Raw genomic sequence first — 11,706 nt, 5'->3', positions numbered from 1 at the left:
AGACAAACACAGAGCCAAATCATGAATGAACTTCCATTCACAATTGCTTCAAAGAGAATCAAATACCTAGGAATCCAACTTACAAGGGATGTAAAGGACCTCTTGAAGGAGAACTACAAACCACTGCTCAGTGAAATAAAAGAGGACACAAACAAATGGAAGAACATACCATGCTCATGGATAGGAAGAATCAATATCGTGAAAATGGCCATACTGCCCAAGGTAATTTATAGATTCAATGCCATCCCCATCAAGCGACCAATGAGTTTCTTCACAGAATTGGAAAAAACTGCTTTAAGGTTCATATGGAACCAAAAAAGAGCCCGCATCTCCAAGGCAATCCTAAGTCAAAAGAACAAAGCTGGAGGCATCACGCTACCTGACTTCAAACTATACTACAAGGCTACAGTAACCAAAACAGCATGGTACTGGTACCAAAACAGAGATATAGACCAATGGAACAGAACAGAGTCCTCAGAAATAATACCACACATCTACAGCCATCTGATCTTTGACAAACCTGAGAAAAACAAGAAATGGGGAAAGGATTCCCTATTTAATAAATGGTGCTGGGAAAATTGGCTAGCCATAAGTAGAAAGCTGAAACTGGATCCTTTCCTTACTCCTTATACGAAAATTAATTCAAGATGGATTAGAGACTTAAATGTTAGACCTAATACCATAAAAATCCTAGAGGAAAACCTAGGTAGTACCATTCAGGACATAGGCATGGGCAAAGACTTCATGTCTAAAACACCAAAAGCAACGGCAGCAAAAGCNCCTTGGGAAAGCAAGGAGCCACTGCAGGCCTTGGTTTTCTCTCTTGTAAAAATGACAAGGTCACAGCTGGGCACGGTGGTTCACGCCTGTAATCCCAACACTTTGGGAGGCCGAGGCGCGTGAATCACCAAGTCAGGAGTTTGAAACCAGCCTGACCAACATGGTAAAACCGTGTTTCTACTAAAAAGACAGAAATTAGCCAGGCATGGTGACGTGCACCTGTAATCCCAGCTACTTAGGAGGCTGAGGTAGGAGAATCACTTGAAACCAGGAGCTGAAGGTTGCAGTGAGCTGAGATTGGGCCACTGCACTCCAGCCTGGATGACACAGAGTGAGACTCCATCTCCAAAAAAAACAAAACAAACAAACAAACAAAAACCTTGTCCTCACATCTTCAGAAAACAGCAGTAGTACTCCAGAGGAGTGTGAGGAGACAAGTGAAAAACCCAAAAATAAGAAAAAGCAAAAGTTCCAGGAGGTTCCTCAGGAGAATGGAATGCAAGATTCATCTATCTCTTTCTCCAAACCCAAGAAAAGAAATATTTTTCCAAGGAGGAGCTGATGAGTAGCAATCTTGAAGAGAACACTGGCAGCACCAATTTTCCCAAGAGGAAGCAGTCTTCACCCAAGGAGGAAACAGTTAATGACTCCGAAAAGGCAACAGAAGTGTCTCCAAGAAAAAGGAAATTCTCCAAAGAGGAGCCGGTTAGCAGTGGACCCAAAGAGGCCATGGGCAGCAAGAGCAGCTCCAAGAAGAAGAAAAAGTTCCATAAAGCAGCCCAGGCAGTTTAGAATGCAAATGGACATTCTCTGTGAGGTGGGGCATACCATTTCCCACATTTCCCACCCTGTGTGCTGTTCCCCAATAAAAACAAATTCACACACACACACACACACACACACACACAAATATATAAAAATAAGGTTGCAATGTTCTGTAACATTCCTTCTTTCCAGGATCAAACCTCTGTGATTCTACTTCTAACTTCATTCCCAGAGTGCCCTGTTGACTCTGACCCCTCAACCCTTTACAACTACGTCCACTGTAGTTGAAATATCTGTATATTTGAAGACATCAAAGACATACCACTACTGAAGACGTACCACAACTGAAGATGTACCATTTTGGTTTCAGTGACTTCACACAATCCAACCCACCAGTACAGAAAATACCAGCCCAGTGAAATGACAACCATCATGCTTTCTTTACTATTCATGTAATAATAGATATTAGCCTTCTATTTGGACCAAACGTGGCAGTAGGCACTGTGGGGTGTTTCCTAAGAAGAATGTGATCTGTGGTGTGCACCTGTAGTCCCAGCTACTTGAAAAACTGAGGTGGGAGGACTGCTTGAGACCAGGAGTTCAAGACCAGCCTGGGCAACGTAGTGTCAATGCACTCCAGTCTGGGTGATGAAGTGAGACTCTGCCTTAAAAAAAAAAAAAGAAAGAAAAAGAAAAGTGGGGTTGGCTAAGAGTTTTTAGGTGACTTAGAGCAACAGTAGAAGGGGGATAATTCAGTTGGAGGAATTTAATTCATATAGAGCTTACGACTTCAAAACTCTTCTCACATCTTAAATATTTTACTGAGTGCCTACTATATGATAGGCACTGAGCCAGGTACTATTATTTCTTCTTTCAAAGTCACTGTCAGCCATTCCAACAATGTCCTCATCAGCATCTTACAACACTTGCTCTCTGTGTCCTTACCATGTTATAATCTTCAATCATAAATTCATCCAGCAAATATTTGTTGAGCACCTATAACATAACCAGCCCTGTGTTAGGGTTAGAGGAGATACACACACACACACACACACACACACACACACAAGCTATGCTTCCAGCTTCTGGTGCAGGAATTTAAAAAAAATAAATAATGGGATAGAATTAAAATTGAAATATACTCTGAAAGAGACACAAAGATATTTTAATACCTAAAATATCTAATAAGGAAGAAAACCACTGTAAGAAATTACAAGATCATGCTTCTCTCCTCTTAGACTGACAGATCTTTCTAAGCATAAAAGCAAAGGAAGAAAGAATAGTAAAATGCCAATAGTTCCAACCTCACAATTTTTTAAAAAGTACACACACACATGCACACACATACTATACACAATATTGACAAACATCTTTCAGGACAATTGGATGCTGTGAGTTTATGATTGAATGAGGCTCTTTGCTAGAAACTGAAACATGATGAAACATCAAAAGGAAAACTGAAAGACAGATTGAGGCTCATAAACATCTCATCTATCAGACACAACAGGAACCTAAGCTAAAACCAGGGCCTTCTGGAGCCTGGATCTGGAATCAGGGTTGGGAAGATATCTGAGATGGACCATGGCTCTGTTTGAAGATAGGTACTGACACGAAAGGAGACTGGAAAAAGTGCTGCAAATCCTAAGAAACAAATGTTTAGATTATACATCTAATAAAGGGACTTTCATCTAGAATGTATATAGAACTCTTACAACTCAACAACAAAAACATAATCCAATTAAAAATATAATGAGATACCATCCCATACCAGCCAGAATGGCTATGATTAAAAAGTCAAAAAATAACAGATGCTGGGGAGGTTGTAGAGAAAAAGGAATGTGTTTACATTGTTGGTGGGAGTGTAAATTTAGTTCAACCATTGCGGAAGACAGTGTGGTGATTTCACAAAGACCTAAAGACAGAAATACATTTGACCCAGCAATCCCACTACTGGGTATATGCCCAAAGGAATAGAAATCATTCTGTTATAAAGACGCATGCAGGCATGTGCTCACTGCAGCACTATTCATAATAGCACAGACATGGAATCAAATGACGGTCAATGATAGACTAGATGAAGAAAATGTGGTACATATATACTATGGAATACTATGCAGCCATAAAAAGGAACCAGATCACGTCCTTTGCAGGGACATGGATGGAGCTGGAGGTCATTATCCTTGGCAAACTAACACAGGAACAGAAAACCAAATATCGCACGTTCTCACTTGTAAGTGGGAGCTAAGTGATGAGAACACACAGACACATAGAAGAAAACAACACACACTGGGGCCTATCACAGAGTGGAGAGTAGGAGAAGGGAGAGGGTCAGGAAAAATAACTAATGGGTACTAGGCTTAATATCTGGGTGATGCAATAATCTATTCAATAAATATACATGGAACAAGTTTACCTATATCACACGTCTGCACATGAACCCCTGAATTAAAATGAAAGTTAAAAAAAGAAAGCCCCCCCCAAAATAGGTAAAGAATTTGAGTAGACATTTCTTAAACAAGACATACAAATGGCCAATGAACGCATGACAAGGTGCTCCACATCATTAGTTATTAGGGAAACACAAATCAAAACCACACTGAGATACCACTTCATACCCACTAAGATAACTATAATAATAATAATAAAAAAAAAAAGATGGACAATAACGAGTGTTGGCTAGGACATGGAAAAAATGGAATCCTAATATGTTGCCTGTGGCAATGTAAAATGATGCAGCTACTGTAAAAAACAATTATTCTCACAGTTTCTTTATCCATTACCCACGTGATGGGCATCTGGGCTGGTTCCACGGTTTTGCAATTGCGAATTTGCAGCTGACCTCCCGTGGCAGCCTCCTAGCAACCCGCTGCGAAAGGTTAAAAAGTCATCTGGCAGCTAGATAGGAGGACTAAGTTCTGGTGTTCTACAGCACTGTAGGGTAAACACAGCTGACAATAATTTATTATATCTTCTCAAATAGCTAGAAAAGAGGATTTTGAATGTACCCAACACAGACACAGCCTGCGGGAGCGCATCCCAGCTCGAGGAGATTTGGAGATTTGCAAAAGGATAGAGGCTACCGCGACCCCGGGTATTTGGCACCCACGGCTTGGCCACCTAGGTTCGCTAACCCGGACCTCGGGAAGTGTTCGGCGGTCCCGCGGGCAGTCCCGGCGAGCAGGCTGGGGGTGAGGGGTGAAATTTAAACGTTTCCTTCCAGCAAGAGCAGGGGGTTGGGAAAGGATGCCACGCAGGGGACTTCCTGAGCAGGATGGAGACCCTCACCTTTCACCCTCAAGTCCAGCTCACCCCGCGGACGATCACACTCTTCCCAAGGCCATGCCTCCTTCCCCCGATCCTCCCGTGTCTTCCGCCCCATGGGAGCATCCCCATTTCCAGGTCCCCCGTCTTCCGCCCCCTACCTCGAGGCTCTTCAGGCGGTCCTTGAGGGTCTGCAGCGAGCGGCTGAAGTGCTCAGGACGTGGCCGGGGTCCCGCGGCAGGTTGCCCATAGTGTCCTTGCCCGTGGCCCTCCGCGTCGCGCGCCTTGCCGCCCGCCAGCCCCTGGCAGCGCGCCGGGTTGCCCGCGACCTCGTGGATGGCCTCGCGCGCGGGCGCGCCCAGCATCTCTTTCAGCGGTAGGACGGTCTGGCGCAGCTCCAGCACGGCAGCCCGCAGCTCCTCCTCGGGACTCAGCCCGCCGCCCTGTATGGGCATCGCCGGCAGCCGGTAGCCGGCGCGCACCGCCTCCGTGGGCAGCGCCGTGCACAGGAAGCGGCTGCCGAGCACCTGGCTGTCCCGGGCCCCGGCGGCCACGGCGAGCGCCAAGCCGCGGCCAGCAGCGCCAGCATCGCGCCACCGCCGAAGTACTCAGCTCCGCATGGTCAGGCTGGCGCCCTTGGGGCGCTCCGCGGGAGGCGCTTTCGCTGCTGGCGATAGCAGCAGTGGGGTATGGAAGGCCGCCTGCACCACGGAGTCGGCGCCACCTGCACTACAGTGACCTCACTGGCCGCGAAGCGCGGTGCTCTAGCCGCGCTCCCCCCTTGCGCCCTTTCTTAAGCTGAGGCGGGGATGGGCACAGGGAGCCGGCGCGTGGAGCGTGCGCCGCGAGCTGTGATTGGCTCGGCCGAGTGCGCGTCACGCAGTGGGCGGGGCGGGGCAGGGGGACTTCTCGGTGTGCAGCAGGTGACTGGGCGGGAGGTAGCGTAGGCCTGATCCTGAGACAAGATCCTGAGGTCCCGAGCCCCATCTCAGGAAAGCAGGCCTGAGGTAGAAAACGATCTTGGGGCTGTCGAGAGCCTATAGGCCGGCCGTGCCGGGGCGCTCCTCGAACCCACACGAGGACGCGGGCGTCATGGACTGAGAAGTCAGGAGCCCATTGGTGTCCTGGTGCCCCTTCCTCAGGGTGGCTTCTGGCGCGGCCTGGGGCCTCGCTATGCGTTAGCCGCCGCCCTCAGGGAGGCGTTTTCCCCAGCAGGAGCAGCCCCCGCTACGCGGGACCCGAACCCTGGCCACCGTCGCGAGCCACCCCAGTCGCTAGGCGTGGACCTCCTCCTCAAAGCCCGGCCACCTCATTCTCGAGGCGGGAAGGAGCCGCAAGATGGCCGCCTCTGGAGGCAAGGTCCCTGGGACGAGCTCCACGGCCCTGCCTCCACCCTCCACCCCGACTCGCAAAACGCTCGGGAAGAATCCTCGGGGACCGGGACCAGGACCAGGCGCCGGACGCAGACCGGAAGGAGGGGACACCTGGAGTTGGAGACACAGTCACGAGGTCACTGCAGAGCCCTCGCGCGATTGTCCTTCGACTGCCCCCGGGCAGTGACCTTATTCAGCAAGACCTGAGCTGGGGAGTTGGTTGGGGGGAGGGGGTAGTCTTGGTGACATCCAACTGGAGTCATCGCAGTGGAGCCACGTGGCCAAACAGTGCCCCGTCCTTTTAACCAGGGGGCCCGTAGTGTCACCACTTCACCAAAGTGAGGCCACTGCCCTCAGCTTGGAGACAGCAGATATGAGCAGAAACTCCCAAAAGTCAGGAGCAAATTTGTTTTAGAATCTCTCCAAATATGTGGCTTAAAATAAGTTCAGAGCGATTTTGATGCACAGCTACAGACTGAACTGGTTTACTGCACATTTATAAATGGAAATCTTTATTTTTTTGCTTTCTCTGTTTTTAAGGAAAACTATTACAAGGTCATTAATCAAGTTATCCATTATACCAGAAACAAATGGATTTGTCACTTGTGGACAAAAGCCGAGATTGATTCTGAAAGCATATTGTATCAAAATAAATGAAATTATTATGATAATATCAACTAGACCACCGTGATTAATCTCTAGAAACCAAATTCTGACCTGCTTTGCACTTCAAACAATAGCTTCAGTTATGTAAATAGTTGTGGGGTTTTCAAGGATATTATTGCTAAATTACAAGAAAAGTTCTATTCATGAAAATCTCTTCGTAGATGAAAAATGAAAGACAGGAATCTGGTCTACAAGGTATCCAAAGCAGAGGACAATGGAAGTGATGATGGTTCAGGTAAGAATATTCATTAGCGGAAAAAGGTATGGATGGGAGATTTGGGGTGAGTAATGGGCTCATGTTTCTGTTAGCCTGCATCCCCAGGAGGTGTCAGTCCCACCTTGTAACTATGACCTTGACTGGACTCATTGTTCCCACATCCTTTTTCAGCTGGTTAGAAACTCTGAAAAAGTTCAAATAAGCCTACATATGCACGAATTACAATAATGAAGGCAACAGGGTTGTGAAGTACTTTATGCCTTGTTACATTTCAGATGATTCATAAGGCACCAAATCCAGACGTTTTCAAAATTATTCAGATAATGATGTGACTTTTCCATTTTCACTCATAGCTTTGATATTCCTCTTTGTTTGTAGACCTAGGTGGCCCCTAATTGGATGTGACAATAGAATATTATCGTTCCTATATTGTTCCATATAGCCTTTCTTGACCCACAGACTGATACATTCATATTTGCAACTACTTGAAATAGAAGCTTGTTCCCCTAATAATTAAACAAAATCAAGTCTATTTCCAGAATTCTAATTTCCTCCTGAACAAAGAAAGCAGTGTACAAGAGTAAAAATAGCATATATCCCAATATAATTACTGCTAAACGTCTTAAAGGAGATTCCAGTATGAGAAGTGATCAGTGAAATTACCAAAGCTCAAATGGAAAGACCTAGACATTTGAAACGTTATTTTCTTTGGAGGCCATATAATTAGAGGCTTAGTTAACAGAGTATATGCTATTTACAGTTTTATTTTATCTTCCTGGTGCAATGAAAAGTCTGCTGGTTTAGGCATGAGGGATCCAGTGCTAATTCCATCTCTGTCACTAGCTAAGTGGTTTAGGGCAAGTCATTTCTCTTCTCTGGACTTCAGTTTCCTTCCATATAAGATAAGGGGATTAGACTCAACTCTCTAAAGGTGCTTCAGCTGTACTCAAGGACTTGGTAGTTTGGGAAAGAAGGAATCACTGTTGGTGTGAGGAACGTTTCAGAAACTTGTTTTTTTCTGTGTGTGTTATGAACCACCTGTAACCAAAGGTGAATGTGGAAAGGCAGGATTGTTGTGTAATACAGCAGGTAAACCTTCATACACAGAGATGCTGTAACTGTGGTTAAAACCTGCTCTCCACAACATGAAGGTTCATACTGGATTCACTCACAGCACAACAACCTTGTCTACCTGAAAGATCCTGCATGTATGACTTATGCTCCCCATGAGGATGGTTATGTGAGTGGCAGAGACCACGGCCCACAGATTTTCCTCCACTTGAAAAGTTGTGCAGATCTGCAGCAATGAATCAGCTCCACCTAATCTCTTAGTGTAACTGATGCTGCAGCATAGTAAACACCCACTCATTCACGATGTCAGTTGGTCCCACGTCAGCTGTGAGTCCAGTATGGACTTAAACTGTGTGGTGGATATCCTGGTGAGCTCATTCAGCCTCCATTTTATTGCCCCATCTGTTTGGTTCTCTTGTTCTTCTCACATGCATTTTTATCTTCGTCTTCTGAGAAATGTGCTAATTTCCACCATGGTGTGAGAGGAGCCAGTCTTAGGAACTGTCCTCGGTGCTGAATTTCAAGAGGAAAGGGGAAATGGGATATGTGTGTGTGTAAAATTCAGTGCAAATATAACAGAATTTGGAAGCTCCAGAGGATCCCTACTAACACACTTTTATGCTTAAAATGCTAAGACGCTTTCAAGAGTGGATTTTTTTTTCACTAGATTGAACAGCGTGGTAGCATGAAAAGAGCGTGAGCTTTGCAGTCAGACAGCTTTAGTTTCAGTTCCACTTTTATGACTTGCCATTTTACCTTGAGAGAATGATTTAACCTCTTTCAGCCTCACATGGGAGTATGTGAGATGAGACACTGAGTTTCCGGAAGTGGTGTCCCTGTACAAATATATTATCACGTGTGGCTAGAGAGCCATGATTTAGGGGAATTCGTTCATACTACTCAACTGATTTCAACAAACAAAAAAAGGCTTTTGGTGGCATCCCCTGATTTCAAGCAATAGAGCATGTCACCGGATATACCGGGGATAATGTCTTACCTCTGTTTTTAAAAGTAAAGGATAATAGGCTGGAGGTGGGAAGAGGCTGAAGGAAGGAACATCATCAACTTGGTTTGCTTTAAGAAAATCTTCTATGAATGTAGTCTCGATTTCTCTATATTAGGAAACACTAAGAAAGTGCCCCGCTTTCACACAAGTTACAAGTGGTGAAATTGTCCTATTTCTGATAAAGACGTGGCTCAATATCTCTGTATGATTCAGGCACACAGGCAACTTGCATGAATCTTTGAAAGTGAGAGTTTGAAGATATTTTATAGAATTTTGAGGACTAGGAAACAGTTTGAGAAAGATTAAAAAGTCATATGGCAGCTAGATAGGAGGACTAAATTCTGGTGTTCTACAGCACTGTAGAGTGAGTATAGCTAACAATAATTTATTATATATTCTCAAATAGCTAAAAGAGAGGATTTTGAATGTACCCAACACAAAGAAATGGTAAATATTTGAGGTAATAGATATGCCAATTACCCCCTGATTTGATCATTACACATTGTAGGCATGTATTGAAATATCATTCTGTGTCCTATAGATATGTGCAATTACTACATGTCAATTAAAATTGTTTTAAAGTGAAGACTTTGCCTCCCAAGGAAATAAGTTCAAAATCATGCTAAAAAGATTGTATGGCTACTTAACAGCAGGACCATGATGGAACTCAGGCCCTTTGGTTCCCAGTAAGGGTTCTTTTCTCTGTATCACTCCCTAACATACTCATTAACATATTAGAATGCTTGGTTTCTTCTTCAATAACAGCTTTCTTAAAAATCAATAATTTGCCATTAATTCCAATAACCCCTTTTCTGTCATTCTCCTGGAACTCATTGAAGCATTGAACATTGTTGGCTAAGTCTTTTTTATCAGAATTTTCCAACATTGGTTTCTATGATGTTGTATTCTTCTGGTTTTCTTCTTTGATTTCTGAACATTTTTTTCCTTTCTTTTTTTCTGGATCTTCTTTCATTACCTACCTCATCAACACACATATTCAAAGTTGAACTGTCCATAGCACTCTCCTTTCTCTCACTATAATCTCTACCTGAATAGTTTTAAGTTTTTAAGTTATATTAGTGACTCTGTCTTAGTTCATTTTCTGCTTCTATGACAGAATACCACAGACTCAGTAATTTGTAAAGAAAAGAAATTTATTTGGCTCATGGTTCTGGAGGCTGGGAAGTCCAAGAGCATGGTGCTGGTATAGGGCCCATAGTGGAAAGGTGGAGGGCAGAAGCAAGTGCGCACATCTGAGAGCAGCTGTGGGAGATAAGCCACAAATGGCTGGGCTTGTTTTTATAGCCACCCACTCTAGTGATAATTTACCCACTCGTAAGATGATTGCAATAATCCATTCATGAGGGCTCCCTCCTCATGACCCAGTTAATCCATACTTGGCCCCACCTCCCAACACTGTTGCTTTGGGGATTAAGTTTTTAACACATTAATTTTTTTTAATTTCAATTTTAAGTTCTGGTATACATGTGCAAGATGTGCAGGTTTGTTACATAGGTAAACGTAATATATGAACTTTTGAGGGACACATGCAAACCGTAGAAACTATCTATACTGAGTTTCTGATCATAATAAACCAATCGCATGTTGGACATCTCAAAGATAAACTACCCATACTTCTAACTCTGTATGTCGAGTAAATGTATTGTTCTCTTTATTTTGCCTCTATTCTTTCTCCTGTTTCCTATTTCTTATGTCATTAATGCTTTTCAAGTCATTCAAATTCAAAACTTTGGAGACATCTGTATCTCCTCCACCCCCAATTTTATTCAAACTCTAGTTTGTTTCTAAGGCCTAATTCTGCTTGTACCAACTCTATTCTCACTGCTACAATCTCATTACTTCTGTTCTAAACTACACAATTGCCTCTAACTGAATGTTCCAGCTCTACAATGTCCATTTCAGCTTGTACATTCTGTTGTCAGGTCAGTTTTCCTGAAGTACAACATGAAAGCATTGAGCTGCACTGCTCAGAAACCTTCATTATTTCTCTATGCAAATGTGTAAACTCTTCCATGTCCATCATTTTTCCCCACACCCACCTATTTAGTTCAATTTTCTATATATCCCTTGATCTACCCTCACTCCAAACAAAGTAAACTTACACTTTTCACACATGACCCACATTTTTCATCCTCTGGCATTGGGATTCAGGTTGTTTCCCACATCTAGAGACAGATCTGGAATGATCTTTCTTCCATCTCTAGAACCACAAGACCCACTCATTCTTCACGGCTCTGCTTATACACTACTTCCTCCACAAAGCTTACCCTGATTCTGCTCAGTTTGAAATGACACAGTAACATCTTTATTTCTCTTGGTACTTTAAGCCCTGTATTATAAGTATCTTTCCTACTGGATTATGAGCTCTTTAATGGCAACACCTAGGTCTGATGTACTTCCTTCTTTCAATAAATATCTCTTGGATGTCATTATACACAGCCATAATAGCATTGTGGGAAAGAAATGAAGGTTTTGCTCAACATGTAATCAATCCATTCTGCAACTTTGTAAGAACAAAGTTACTGTGTTAGAATAGTAGGAGACAT

At 43.8% G+C, this 11,706-nt stretch overlaps 1 pseudogene; it reads left to right on the top strand.

Annotated features, from left to right (window-relative positions):
• The first annotated feature begins 1,153 nt into the window (after positions 1-1,153).
• Positions 1,154-1,572, top strand: LOC112632441 (annotated as a pseudogene).
• The last annotated feature ends 10,134 nt before the right edge of the window (positions 1,573-11,706 follow it).

Source organism: Theropithecus gelada, chromosome 10 (genome assembly GCF_003255815.1).
Source record: "Theropithecus gelada isolate Dixy chromosome 10, Tgel_1.0, whole genome shotgun sequence".
NCBI classification, from domain to species: domain Eukaryota; kingdom Metazoa; phylum Chordata; class Mammalia; order Primates; family Cercopithecidae; genus Theropithecus; species Theropithecus gelada.
Note: the sequence above shows the minus strand (reverse complement) of the source record. Positions and strands in the feature narration are given on the sequence as shown.